Here is a 15,011-nt window from a genome sequence, read left to right as displayed (position 1 = left end):
TAAAGCAATTATCCTTCAATAAAAAATAAATTAATTAAAAATTAGGCAACATAAATTTGATTTTTAAAATAAGAATATATTTGAAAATGATGACTTTGAAAACTTTTACAGAGGGATCTTTTTATCAGTTTGAGTTTGAAATGTACAGTTTAAATTAACTTTCTCAATATTTTCTCATAGTACTTTATTATAGAGTTTAGCAATTTCTTCTGCATTTGCTCTTAATGCAAACCAAAGTAAATCATTAATGGGGAAATATATATATACTTTTTAACATGTGATATTGGTCAGATTAAAAAAATGTGCAATTGTGAGATGTACATTTGAATTTTAAATCAGGTTTACAAAAATGACTGGTATTAGAAAGATCAAAAAATGTCATATGGACTTAGATGTAGATAAATTATAAAACTCATGCACTTATAATTTTTAACTTAAAAATATACATTACTTTTATTTGATTGACAGTGATAAAGTAAGCACCTTAAAGGAATATGCTGGAAAGATACAAAGATCAAGGTTTGGCAATGACACGTATCAGGAAGCTCTAAATGGTCTCAGAGAAATATTTACAAGAGTTTCATGGGTTCTCCATCATGTTCGGGTTACCAGTTCCAAATTTCCCAAGTTTCCCTTGGGACTCTTAGCTGCTACATAGACCTGGTATATCTGCACGAATCTTCCTCCCTTAGCGGGCATGACATTTATTGAATGGATATTAGGGATTCATAGAACTGGTTGGAGGAAGAAAGCTACATTGGAAGAACAGTCAGGGACCTGGAAGCTTGCGAGGACTTCACTGCAGGATCCACAGGCATGGTCACCCTGCAGAAACACTCTGATCCAAATGCTGACACTGTGATGAAGGTCATCTCCACCAGTTTGGCAACTCAGGTTCAAAGTCCAGGAAGAGAACTTCTGAGGAGCCTGTTCAGTAATCGTGCCAGAGCAGGAATGTAACATTATTGCTTTGGCTTCCACAGTGGGATGCGGGAGCCACCTTGCAGGATGCTACACAAGGATCCCCAAAGATAGGGACTGACACTATCTTTTGAGGGTTTGAGACTGGACAATTAAGAAACAACACATGTTTATAACACAGATCTATCTTTTCTGCCCTTCAGATACACACAGTTGACATACATCACTATTTATTTATGTGTTTATTCATTTATTGGTGGTGAGATGATGACTAACAATGATGTATGTAAATCTCATTAAAATAGTTAGTTGAGGGATATGCTGGCTCTAAACCAAAATATGTACTGGAAAGAAATATATCAATAATCAACCTTCTGAAATATTGGCATCTTTCTCTTCGGACATTTTTTATATCTTAACTCCATTTTTTTAATCTTCATTTATAAATTCATCTTTTGCTTATTTTTCCCCTTACTCCTATATTCCATCACCACCTAAAATTTGTCCCTTTAGGTACATTTGAACTAATATAACTGTTTGCAATTGGGCTATCCATGAACCAGGCCAATCCATAAGGATTTGCCTTTAAGTAGTATATTTGGGAGACAATCTCAGAAACCTTCATCAGGGAGTTGCCAGAGAGAAGGGAAGTGGTAACCAAGTCACCACTGTGGGTAACTGGAGTTTGAGCTCACTGGGGAAATCTGGTAGCCAGGGCAGGACACACATATCAGTAGGATTCCAGATGAGGAGAACGAGATCTGAGATATTTTATATTCCAGTTTATGTCAATCATTGGTTTAGATTCTCCCATGCTTCCCTGGTTTGTATACAGATGGTCAAAATGAGCTCTTGCAAAACAGAAAATCATAAGGCAACAGAACGCAGTGCTAGCGGCTGGCATTCAGCCCATGTAAAGTGAAATGGTAGGGATGAGGGATTATGCGTGGAACACTTGTGGCATCCACTACAGTCACAGAACTCCTCTTTCCCTGCCTCTAGGGACGCATCAGCTGCCTTGTTGGCTCTACTGGAATAAGATGAAAGTCCTGACTGAGTACAGAAATCGTAAATATTTGCTGCTGCTGCTCCTAAGTCGCTTTAGTCGCGTCTGACTCTGTGTGACCCCATAGATGGCAGCCCACCAGGCTCCCCCGTCCCTGGGATTCTCCAGGCTAGAACACTGGAGTGGGTTGCCATTTCCTTCTCCAATGCATGAAAGTGAAAGCGAAAGTGAAGTCACTCAGTCGTGTCCGACTTTTAGTGACCCCATGGACTGCAGCCCACCAGGCTCCTCCGTCCATGGGAGTTTCCAGGCAAGAGTACTAGAGTGGGGTGCCATTGCCTTCTCTGAGTTAATATTTAGGGACATGGATACAGACCATAAGCCATCAGGACCAAGACTTTTAAAAGGGTGAGAAGATTTAGGATGTGAGCAGGATATGGGAGTGGCATTAAGTAAACAAAGATGGGAAAACTGGGGACCAATGGGAAACTAAGGTAAATGCAGAGATGCTCTTCCCAATCCTCCCATCTGGGCTGTGACCCTCATCCTCAGATGATGGGGTGTTGCTGGCTGACAGGCCACCACTGAGTCCTTCTCTGCCAATTGCCTTTGAAAGAGAGTTGTCTCTCCTGGTGTTAAGCCATGTCCCCATCAGCAGCCACTTCTAATGACTCATTAATATAGGGTTAAAAGGCTCTGATTTCTTTCTTGCGGCATCTTTGAAGGGTCAGACCTACTTAAGAACTCCCTGGTTGAGACCACTTTTGAGACTGAATCCACTCAATGTCTCCCTCTGCCCAATCCTTCTCACTTTACTTTTTAAGGCAAATTTTTATTATTTTCCTAACAATAATAACTGGCAAACATCCTATAAACAAAAGTACTTCTAAAAGTCTGTTTTCTGGGAACCACAGCCAAAACACAAACAACAGTGGAGTGGACTATTGACAAAAGTGGAAGTATGAATCTTATTGAACTTTGCATAGGCATAGTAGATGGTAATTGCCATTACGTGTATTTATTTACTCCAAGCATACACAGAGATGAGTTCTGATGCTTACTCTTAGCCCATGTATATAGTTATTAGTGTTTATTGATGCAGGGCTTCCCTGGTGGCTCAGACTGTAACTGGGTTCAATGCCTGGGTGGGGAAGATGCCCTGGAGGAGAAAATGGCTACCCATTCCAGTATTCTTGCCTGGAGAATACCATGGACAGAGGACCCTGGTGGGCTATAGTCAGAGGGTTGCAAAGAGTCGTACATGATGGAGCAACTAACACTTACGTTATTTCATCCTATCTGTATTCTAATATTGAGCACTTGCAGCTTACTTTGAATTCTATTGTATGCAAATACCAAATAAATGTTGAACCATGGGGAATTATGAAAAAGGAATTATTTTATGGGTTGTCAAGAGTAAAAGCAGCTCAGAAAAGATTTCAACAGAAAAGTAAGGTTGTTATCCAGGGAGTTGGTGTTGTTGGGTGTATCACTCACTTGTCAGGTCTTATTTTGTTAGTGCCAATCTATTTCTTTCTCAGCAATATTGAGAGGAAAATACTAAGCAGGTTATTGCAATTGCTTTTCTGTAAAAATAATGACCTACATTACTGGTAATCTTAATGTCACCATGTTATTTACCTTCCATAGTTTCTGGTTCACAGGTAATTAAAGCCTTGCAGTAGACTTAGCAGACATTTATTTTAGTATGATGTTCTCCAGCCCCTTCCCATTTTAAATTAAAAAAGAACTTTTACTTCCAGTGATTTTGCCTCATCTATACTGTGAAATCACTTCTCTACTGTAGGAACTCAAATATCTTGCTGAAAAGGCTCTCTCATTTTCTCACTGTTAAAATCTCATTTCTTTCTTATTTATCTTAATATATCTTACATTAATAGTTCCATGGGTAAAGAAGTAGGAATGAGAGTGGGGGAAAATATTGCAATTCTCGAGACCTTCTTTTCAGAATAAAAGTAGGTTCGACCTCTTTTTTTCAATAGACTATCTTGGAGCATTTCATAGATTTTAGAAACAAAAATAGTGTTGGGAAGACTGGGACCAAAGACCCTTTATATTCTCTTCTTCTCAGCCATGTTAACTTTAGATAAAAGATTTAATTACAGGAGAAACGTTAATATGATTGGTGTGTAGTTTTACTTTTTGTCAAAAAAGTAAATGAAAGAAGTTTTAGAATTTCACCAAAGTGATGTCAAGGACATAATGAGGTTAAGTAGCTAAAATTAGGCTCTTGGGCTTAGAAAAGAAAATAATTGACTTGTGAAAGGAATTGTTAATTAATGAAAGTGACTTCATCCAAATAGCACAATTTGCTAGTCAGAGATGAGAAGCTGTGATAGGTCTGATAAGAGTAGGTGATGATAATGTGATGTTTTCTGATATCAAGAATCAGTGCTCATTTCAACACCCCTGCATCCATCAGCAGTCTGCAACTGCTGGAGAAAAAGAAATACAACAGAAGGAATTAGCTCTGAGAAAGACACAAGCACCACTTTCATTCTGGTGTATCGCCCACCCTGCAAATCTGTATGCATTCATTTCCTAGGTCTGCCAGAACAAATTGCCATGAACTTGGTGGCTTAAAACTACAAGACTTGTTCTCTTACAGTTCTGGAGGCTAGAAGCATGAAATCAAGAGGTTGCCAGGACAATGCAAATTGCTAAAGGCTTTAGGGGAAGATTTTCCCTTCTGGTGGATACCACTTGCCTTTTTTTGGCCAGGTAGCTGCATCACTGCAGTCTTTGTTTCCAGTGTCACTTGGCATCTGTCTGGTTTTCTCTGTGTGTCTGTGTGTTGTGTCTATTTCTTCTCTTTTTCTCACCATGTGTCTGTTTTGTTTTCCTATAAGGACTCCAGTCATTGAATTAGGGCCAACCCTGTTCCAGGATGATTCACCTAATCATATCCTCAAGGACTCTATTTCCAAATAAGTTCACAGTGTGAGGTTACTGTGGACATGAATTTTGAGGGGACAATATGCAAAATGGTACACTGTATAAAAATATTTCTGACAGAACTCTTCAAATTAGGACATTTCTTAATAGTAAATGATAAGATTTTGACTTCTTTCCCTTTTTTCTTGGACACCCTGTTATAATAATTTAAAAGGAATATACAATCTATAACACTATGCATATTTGAGTTTCATGATTAAAACAAAATAGACATCTAGGGTAAAGCTCTTTAAACCTCTGTTCAAATTATTGTGTTTAATAATTCACTTGGAAATGAAAATGAGAATAATTGGTTCCTAGAAAATTGAAGGTATATTCTATTGAGTTTGAATTTGTGCCTAACTTTTAAGAATACCAATGGGGCAATGTGTTTTTTTTATTACTTTTTAAAATTGAAGTATAGTTAATTTACAATGTGTGTCAATTTTAGGTACACAGTAAAGTGATTCAGTTATACATATATGTCATATATGTGTATATATATATATATATATAATATATATGCAACTCCTGATGGCTGAGACAGTAAAGAACTTGCCTGTGATGTGGAAGCCTCACATTATCAACTCAATGGATGTGAGTCTGAGCAAACTCTGGGAGACGGTGAAGGACAGGAAAGCCTGGCCTGCTGGAGTCCATGGGGCTGCAAAGAGTTGGACACAAGTGAGCAGCTGAACAATAAAATGTATCTACATATATGTGCGTCTCTCTATATATATTATTTTGCAGATAATTTTCCTTTTATATGTCATTAAAAGATATTGAATATAATTCATGGTGCTATACAGTAGGTCCCTGCTGTTTATATATATTTTTTGTATTAACTACATAAAAATTCACAATGTGAAAATTGTTAGTTAAGTTGTATGTGGGACAAAATGAGGACTATAGCCCAGGACACAGCACCTCAGATAGCTCTGAGAAACTGCTCCAAAGAGGTGAACAGTGGGGCATGGTGGGGGTGGTGTAGGTTAGTAATATATGTGGCTTTGGTGAAGGAGGAGTACATGCAATCAAGCCCATATTTTTTCCAGGTTTCTGCTAGTCTCATGAAGGTTTCTGCTAGTCACAAGGAACATGAAGGACTTTAGTGCTTTTCTAAATATGAGGAGATGCAAGAATAGGACTCATAAAATCTTCTGAAATTATCTAACTGAGGACCTGTTCTGCCAGTTTTTCCCAGAGCACAAAGTACCTCATTTCTTCTCTCCACCTTGAATTATTCTCTCCACCTTGAATTCCTTTCAGGGGTGTTGAAGGTCAGCAGCTGCAGAAGCACATGATTTAATCCTTGTAGAGGTTGATGGCCAGTGACAAAGGCAAGTACCAATTTGTAGTTGACAGTATATCATTGGATGTATCTGTTAATTCCAAACTTCTAATTTATTCCTTCCCCCAACTCTTTTCCTTTTGATAATCATAATTTGTATCCTATGTCTGTGGTTCTGTTTCAGTCTTATATTTAAGTTCATTTATACCATTTTCTTTAAATACCACATATAAATGATACCATACAATATTTGTCTTTCTATGTCTTACTTCACTTAATGTGATAATTTCTAGGTCCTTATATGTTGCTACAAATGGCAGTATTTCATTCTTTTTATGTTGTTTTTGTTGTTCAGTTGCTCAGTCATGTCTGACTCTTTGTGATCACATGGACTGCATCACATTAGGTTTCACTGTCCTTCACCATCTCCCAGAATTTGATCAAACTCATGTCCATTGAGTCATTGATGCCATCGAACTATCTCATCTTCTCCCACCCCCTTCTCATCTTGCCCTCAATCTTTCTCAGCATTAGGGTCTTTTCCATTCACATCAGGTGGCCAAAGTATTGGAGCTTCAGCTTCAGCATCAGTCCTTCCAATGAATATTAGGGTTGGTTTCCTTTAAGATTGACTAGTTTGATCTCCTTGCTGTTCAAGGGACTCTCAAGATTCTCCTCTAGCACCACAGTTCAAAAGCATCAGTTCTTCAGCACTCAGCCTTCTTTATAGTCCAACTTTCACATTCAGACATGACTACTGAAAAAACCATAGCTTTGACTATGCAGACCTTAATCAGCAAAGCGATGTCTTGGCTTTTAAACACTCTCTCAGCTGTCATAGCTTTTCTTCCAAGGAGTCTTTTAATTTTGTGGCTGCAGTCACCATCTCCACTGATTCTGGGGCCCAAGAAAATGAAATCTCTCACTGTTTCCAATTTTTCCCCATCTATTTGCCATGAAGTGATGGGACCAGATTGCATGACCTTTTTTTTGTTGTTGCTGTGTTTCAAGCTAGCTTTTTCTCTCTCCTCTTTCATCTTTATAAGTGGCTTTTTAGTTCCTCCTTGTTTTCCACCATCAGGGTGGTATCATCTGCATATCTGAGGTTGTTGATATTTCTCCCAGCTTGTGCTTCATTCAGTCTGGCATTTCTCATGATGTACTCTGCATGTAAATTAAATAAGCAGAGTGACAATATACAACGTTGAACTACGCCTTTCCAGTTTTAAACCAGTTCACTGTTTCATGTCTGGTTCTTTCTGTTGCTTCTTGACCTGTATAGAGGTTTCTCAGGAGACAGGTAAGGTGGTCTGGTACTCTCATCTCTAAGAATTTTCCACAGTTTGTGGTGATCCACACAGTCAAAGGCTTTAGCATAGTCAATGAAGCAAAAGTAGATTTTTAAAAAAATTCCCTTGCTTTTTCTATGATCTAGTGGATGTTGGCAATTTGATCTCTGGTTCCTTTGCCTTTTCTAAATCCAGCTTGTACTTCTGGAATTTTTCAGTTCATACATTGTTGAAGCCTAGCTTGAGCATAATCTTGCTAGCATGTAACAAGCATACAATTGTGCAGTAGTTTGAACATTCTTAGGTATTTCCCTCTTTGATTTTGGAATAAAAATTGAGCTTTCCCAGTCCTGTGGCCACTGCTCAGTTTTCCAAATTTGCTGACATATTGAGTGTGGCACATTAATAGCATCATCGTTTAGGATTTGAAATAACTCTGCTGTAATTCCATCACCTCCACTGGCTTTGTTTCTAGTAATACTTCCTAAGGCCCACTTGACTTCACATTCCAGGATGTCTAGCTCTAGGTGAGTGACCACACCATTGTGGTTATCTTGGTTTAAGACCTTTTTCATACAGTTCTTCTGTGTATCTTGCCATCTCTTCTTAATCTCTTTTTCTGTTAGGTTCTTGCCATTTCTGTTCTTTATTGGGCCCATCTTGCATGAAATATTCCCTTGTTATCTTGAATTTTTTTGAAGAGATCTCTAGTCTTTCCCATGCTATTGTTTTCCTTCATTTCTTTGCATCATTCACTTAGGAAGGCTCTTTCATCTCTCCTTGCTATTCTCCGGAACTCTGCATTCAGATGAATGTAACTTTCCTTTTGTCCTTTGCCATTAGCATCTCTTCTCTTCTCAGTTGTTTGTAAGACCTCCTCAGACAACTGCTTTGCCTTCTTGCATATCTTTTTCTTGGGAGTGGTTTTAGTCACCACCTCTTGTACAATGGTATGAACCTAAGTCCATAGTTCTGAGGGCACTTTGTCTACCAGATTTAGTCCCTTGAATTTATTCATCACCTACATTATATAATCACAAGGGATATGATTTAGGTCATTCCTGAATAGCCTAGTGGTTTTTGCTACTTTCTTCGATTTGAGTCTGATTTTGCAATAAGGAGCTAATGATATGAGTCACAGTAGGCTCCAGGTCTTGATTTTGCTGACTGTATGGAGCTTCTCCATCTTTGGCTGCAAAGAATATAATCAATCTGATTTCAGTGTTGACCATCTGGTGATGTCCATGCGTAGAGTCCTCTCTTGTGTTGTTGGATGAAGGTGCTTGCTATGACCAGTGTGTTCTCTTGGCAAAACTCTTTTAACCTTTTCCCTGCTTCATTTTGTACTTCAAGGCCAAACTTGCCTGTTACTCCAGGTATCTCTTGTCTTCCTATTTTTGCATTTCAATACCCTATGGGAAAAGGACATCTATTTTCGGTGTTAGTTCTAGGAGGTCCTATAGGTCTTCATAGAATAATTCATCTTCAGCTTCTTTGGCATTTGGGGTTGGGGCATAGACTTGGATTACTGTGATATTGAATGGTTTGCCTTGGAAATGGACAGAGATCATTCTGTCATTTTTGAGATCGCACCCAATTACTGCATTTCAGACTATTTTGTTGACTATGAGGGCTATTCTATTCCTTCTAAGGGATTCCTGCCCTTAGGTATAATGTAGATATAATGGTCATCTGGATTAAATGTGCCCTTTCCCATCCATTTCAGTTCATTGTTTTCTAAAATGTCAGTGTTCACTCTTGCCATCTCCTGTTTGATCACTTCCAATTTCCCTTGATTCAGGGACTAACATTCCAGGTTCCTATGCAATATTGTTCTTTACAGCATCAGACTTTACTTGCACAACCAGACACAACCACAACTCGGCATCTTTTTTGCTCTGGCTCAGGCTCTTCATTTTTTCTGGAATTATTTCTCCACTTTTTTCCAGTGGCGTGTTGGAGACCTACTGACTCAGTGGCCTCATCTTTCAGTATCATATCTTTTTGTCTTTTCATACTTTCCATGGGGTTCTCAAGGTAAGAATACTGAAGTGGTTTGCCATTCCCTTCTCCAGTGGACCATGTTTTGCCACGTTTTGACTAGCAGAGACATGTCCTTCTGGTGCTCTGTGTAGCTAGATTACATGCCTGGTGCCCTGGTTGTCCCACTGCTGGTCCTCCTTGAGTGCGTAAACTTTCACCAGCTGTCAGAGATCGGTCTACATGGCTGCTGGTGGACTGAGGCAGCGGCCCTGCTGGAGTCACCAGGAAGAGGGTCCAGGGAAGGCTGGAGCCAACACTGGAGGACGCCAAGGAGTGGAGGGCTCTCTGGCCTCACTGCTGCCACTGGCCGCCCTGGGACTGACCCATTAACCAAGAGTGGAGAGTACCCTGTCCTCTTCTCTGCCATTGATATAAATTGATGTACAACCTTTTTGGAGACCTATTTTGACAGTAGTTATTAAATTTTTAAATGCTATTGACACCGAAGACGATTATCTTGATTATTAGGTCAAACCATTTTAAATTTCTGTTTTTTTAATGTCAAAACTGGCTTAATTTCCACTAATTGTTTATGGTGCAATCCAGTGCTAGAGCAGGTTGAGTAATATTCCATTATATGCATACATATATATACAGTATGTATTGCTTCCATGTTTTGGCTACTGCAAATAGTATTGCTACGAACATTAGGGTGCATGTATCTTTTCAAGTCAGAGTTTTCATCTTTTCCAAATATAAGGGCAATTTTTTAGTAATTTTTCTATTTTAGGAAATTTCTAGATTTATAGAAAAGGTATAAACACAGTATACAGAGTTCTCATATTCTGCACCTTTTTTTAAATTTCAATTTTTACTTTATTTTGCTTTACAATACTGTATTGGTTTTGCCATACATTGATGTGAATCTGCCACGGGTGTACATGAGTTCCCAAACATGAACCCCCCTCCCGCCTCTCACCCCATATCATCTCTCTGGATTTTCCCCATGCACCAGCCCCAACCATCCTGTATCCTGCATAGGACATAGACTGGCAATTCGTTTCTTACATGATAGTATACATGTTTCAATGCCATTCTCCCAAATCATCCCACCCTCTCCCTCTCCCACAGAGTCCAAAAGTCCATTCTATACATGTGTGTCTCTTTTGCTGTCTCACATACAGGGTTATCATTACCATCTTTCTAAGTTCCATATATTCTGCATCTTATTTCCCTGATTGCTAACATCTTATCTATGTCTGAAATATTTGTTGTATTAGTGAATTAGTATTGATGCAATATTAATAACTCAAGACCATATTTTAAATATTTCTTTAATTTTTTTCTTATGCTGTTCTATCCCAGGATCCAAAGCAAGATGCCATGTCAACATTCAGTAGCTGTGTTTGCATGGAATACTTTTGGCTGTGATCATTTCTCAGACTTACCTTGTTTTCAAGGACCTTGATAATTTTGAATAGTACTGGTCAGATATTTTGTAGAATGTGGTTCAGTCTGGGTTTGTCTTACTTTTTCTATTTCCCATGAATAGACTGAGGATATGTGTCTTGGGAGAAAAGTCACAGATAAAGTGACATTTTCATCAAATCACATCAAGGATATGTATTCTCAACATGATTTATCATTGTTGATGCCAACCTTGATCACCTGGCTCAGATAATATTTGTCCACTACAGTTTCCAACTTAGTTACTCCTTTGCCGCATTTTCATCCTGTATTCTTTGAAGACTGGTGGGAGGGAAGGATGTGATGTTCCACCAGCTCCACCATATTAAGGGGAGAGTATCTACATAAATTATTTGGAATTCTTCTATACTGGGCATATTCTCAGTCATTTATTTATTTACTCAATCATTTATTTAGATGAGTATGGACTCAAGGTATTTATTTTATGCTTTGAGTCATAATCCAATAATATGTTATTTGCTTAATTGTTAGAATGGTTCCAGTTTTGGCCATTGGGAGCTTTTTCAATTGATTTCTGTTCCCCCTTTACATGCTCCCATCAGTGTGTGTATATGTGTGCGTGTGTGCGTGTGTGTGTGTGTGCGTGTTTAATATAGCATTTCCTACTTTTTGGATTAATTATGCTCCAGGCTCATATTGTGTATTACATTCCCCAGGCCTAGAATCAACCATTCTTTGCAAGGAGCTCTGATTCTGTACTGATGTGCTCATTGCACCTAAGTCTTCCCAGGCAACATTTTGCTCTAAGTATTGCTGAATCTCTCCATCTGTATTTATGTTAAATTGAACATGAGTTCATGCTGGAGGCACCACGTCCAATCCATAACCATATGGGTTCTTCTAGCTACTCCCCCTGCTTCTATGTAAACTCTGCACCCCCCCCCCCCAAGGAGTGAGGCTCCTGGCTCTTGTCATTTAGCATCCATTTACCTATCTGTTCAATTCCAGCATAATCTAGGGTTTCACAGTTATCAACCTATACCCCTGTAAGAAACAATGCTACCTACTGGAGTACGGTGCTTACATGCAGTTTCTTTTTTCCTCCACTTATTTCCAAATCTGCTTCAGTTCAGTTGAGTCACTCAATCGTGTCTGACTCTTTGCGACCCCATGAATCGCAGCACGCCAGGCCTCCCTGTCCATCACCAACTCCTGGAGTTCACTCAGACTCGCGTCCATCGAGTCAGTGATGCCATCCAGCCATCTTATCCTCGGTCGTCCCCTTCTTCTCCTGCCCCCAATCCCTCCCAGCATCAAAGTCTTTTCCAATGAGTCAACTCTTTGCATGAGTCAGAACATTTTCCACACCCTTCTCTGAGAGGTTGGGTGTTCCCTGGTGGTTCAGATGGTAAAAAGTCTGCCTGCAATGCGGGAGACCCAGGTTCAAACCTTGGGTCAGAAAGATCCCCTGGAGAAGAAAACGGCAACCCACTCCAGTATTCCTGCCTGTAAAATTCCATGGATGCAGGAGCCTGGTAGGCTACAGTCCATGGGGTTGCAAAGAGTTGGACACGACTGAGTGATTTCACTTCTCTGAGAGTTTATATTACACATTTGTAATACAGTTAGAGTCTCTTGCCACAGTTTGCATTCCATTTTGGGATCCCTGACCTCCTTGAATTTTTGTTTGTGTATATTAAAGTTCACTTCCTGTGGTGAAAGATTCTATGAGTTTTGACAAGTACATAGTAATATGTGTCTGACACTAGCATCAAGCAAAATAGTTACAGCACTGAAAATTCCTCTGTGCTTCAACCAACCAACCCCTCCCTTACCTCCAAGACCCTGACAATCACTAATCTGTTTTCCTTTTCCATAGTTTTGTCTTTTTCAGAATGTCGTTTAAATGGGATCATAAAGTATGCTGCCTTTTCAAGACTTGCTTCATTCACTTAGTGATATTCTTACAGTTCATATATGTTGTTTTTTGGGTTGATAGTTCATCCATTTATATCACTGGGTAATATTCCATTATACTAATATACCATGGTTTATTCATTTATTCATCTATTCAAATACATTTAGGTTGCTACCAGTTTTTAATGGTGCTAAGTAAAGCTGATTTATAATTTATTCATGTGCAGATTTCTGTATAAGTTTCAAATCAGTTGGGTAAAACTGGAGTTATTCTCTAGCAAGCTATGTTTAGCTTATAAGAAACTGCCAACATATATCTCAAAGTGGTTGTAACATTTTGCTTTCCTACCAGCAATAAATGGGAGGTACTGTTGGTCCACAGTATTCATCAGTGATGGATACTGTCAGATTTTAAGTTTTAGCCGTTCCAGTAGGTGCACAGTAGTACGTAATTTCTATTTCCTTAAAGATACATGACATTGAGAATGTTTTCATATGCTTATTTGCCACCTGTATATTTTCAGTGATGAGTTGTTTATTCAGTTTTTTTTTTTGCTTATTATTGTTTTCTTAGTATAGAGGACTGAGACACTATTATTATGTAATTTTGTATATTTTGTATATTAGTCATTTACTAGCTAAGTGATTTACAAATGTTTTTTTAATCTGTGATGTTTCATCCTCTTAACAGTTTTTTTGCAGAACACTGCTTTTTAAAAATTTTTAAAAAATTAAATAAATTCCACTTTTTGCCTGTGGATGCTGCTGGGTAAGCATCATTGAAGCCTCTCCCTCTCCACTGCAATCAAGTCTAAGTCAGAGTTTCCCAAAGAGTCCGAACAGCTGCAGAAGTTCTTCATTGGAGGACTGAGCTTTGCAACAACCAATGAGAGTCTGAGGAGCCATTTTGAGCAATGCAGAATGCTCACAGACTGTGCGGTAATGAGGGTTCCAAGCACCAAGTGCTCCAGAGGCTTCGGGTTTGTCACACAGGTTACTGTGGAGGAGGTGGAGGAGGCCATGAATGCAAGACCATACAAGGTAGATGGAAGAGTTATGGAGCCGAGGAGGGCCGTCTCCAGAGAAGATTCTCAAAGACCTGGTGCCCACTTAACTGTGAAAAAGATGTTTATTGGCGGCATTAGAGACAACACTGAAGAACATCACCTGAGGGGTTATTTTGAACAGTTTGGTAAAATTGAAGTGGTTGAAATCATGACTGATTGAGGCAGTGGCAAAGAGAGAGGCTTTTTAACTTTTGATTACCATGACTCCGTAGACAAGACTGTCATTAGAAGTACTACACTGTGAATAGCCGCAACTGTGAAGTAAGAAAAGCCCTATTTAAGCAAGAGATGGCTGGTGCTTCAATCAACCAGAGAGGTCAAAATGGTTCTGGAAACTTTGGTGGTGGTCGTGAAGGTAGTTTCAGTGGGAGTGACAACTCTGGTCATGGAGAAACTTCAGTGGTCGAGGTGGCTTTGGTGGCAGCCATGGTGGTGGTGGTGGATATGGCGGCAGTGGGGATGGCTATAATGATGGACGCAGTTTTGGAGGTGGAAGCTACAAGGATTTTGGTAATTACAACCATCAGTCTTAAATTTTGGACCCATGAAAGGAGGAAACTTTGGAGGCAGAAGTTCTGACCCCTATGATGGAGGTCAATGCTTTGCTAAACCATGAAACCAAGGTGGCTATGGTGGTTCCAGCAGCAACAGTAGCTATGGCAGTGACAAATGGTTTTAATTACTGCCAGGAAACCAAGCTTAGCAGGAGAGGAGAGCCAGAGAAGTGACAGCTTCTCCACCAAAGCAGGTTGCAAATACATTTTCAAATGGAACCTGGCATCACCCTGAAGGAATTCTAACTTCCTACTGTTGGGATAGTTTATCAAAATGGCTTCAGAGTAGACAAACTTTACATTGCACATTAAAAAAAAGAGACATACCTTTATTCAATGTCATGATCAGCCTATTACATTTAGCCATCAACAGCATGGGTACAGAAAAGAAATCTACATTAAAACCCTTTGTTGAAATGCTTTATGCTTTCCACAGAACAGAAACTGAAATGACCTGCTATACAATTGGTCACAAGTGCAGTCCTCAACTTTTTGCCCATACACATGAGTATTGTCTACAGCATTTCTTCTTTGTAGCAGCTAGGCCCTGCCCCAGATTTGTGAACTCAGCCAGGGAATGAAGCTTGTGTATCATCCATT

General features: G+C 39.2%; 1 pseudogene; it reads left to right on the top strand.

Moving 5' to 3' along the window:
* The first annotated feature begins 816 nt into the window (after window positions 1–816).
* On the top strand, window positions 817–14,536 carry LOC138422285 (heterogeneous nuclear ribonucleoprotein A1-like; annotated as a pseudogene).
* The last annotated feature ends 475 nt before the right edge of the window (window positions 14,537–15,011 follow it).

Source organism: Ovis canadensis, chromosome 17, assembly GCF_042477335.2.
Source record: "Ovis canadensis isolate MfBH-ARS-UI-01 breed Bighorn chromosome 17, ARS-UI_OviCan_v2, whole genome shotgun sequence".
In the NCBI taxonomy this organism is placed as follows: domain Eukaryota; kingdom Metazoa; phylum Chordata; class Mammalia; order Artiodactyla; family Bovidae; genus Ovis; species Ovis canadensis.
The sequence above is the reverse complement of the archived record's forward strand: the minus strand, read 5'-3'. Positions and strand labels throughout refer to the sequence as shown.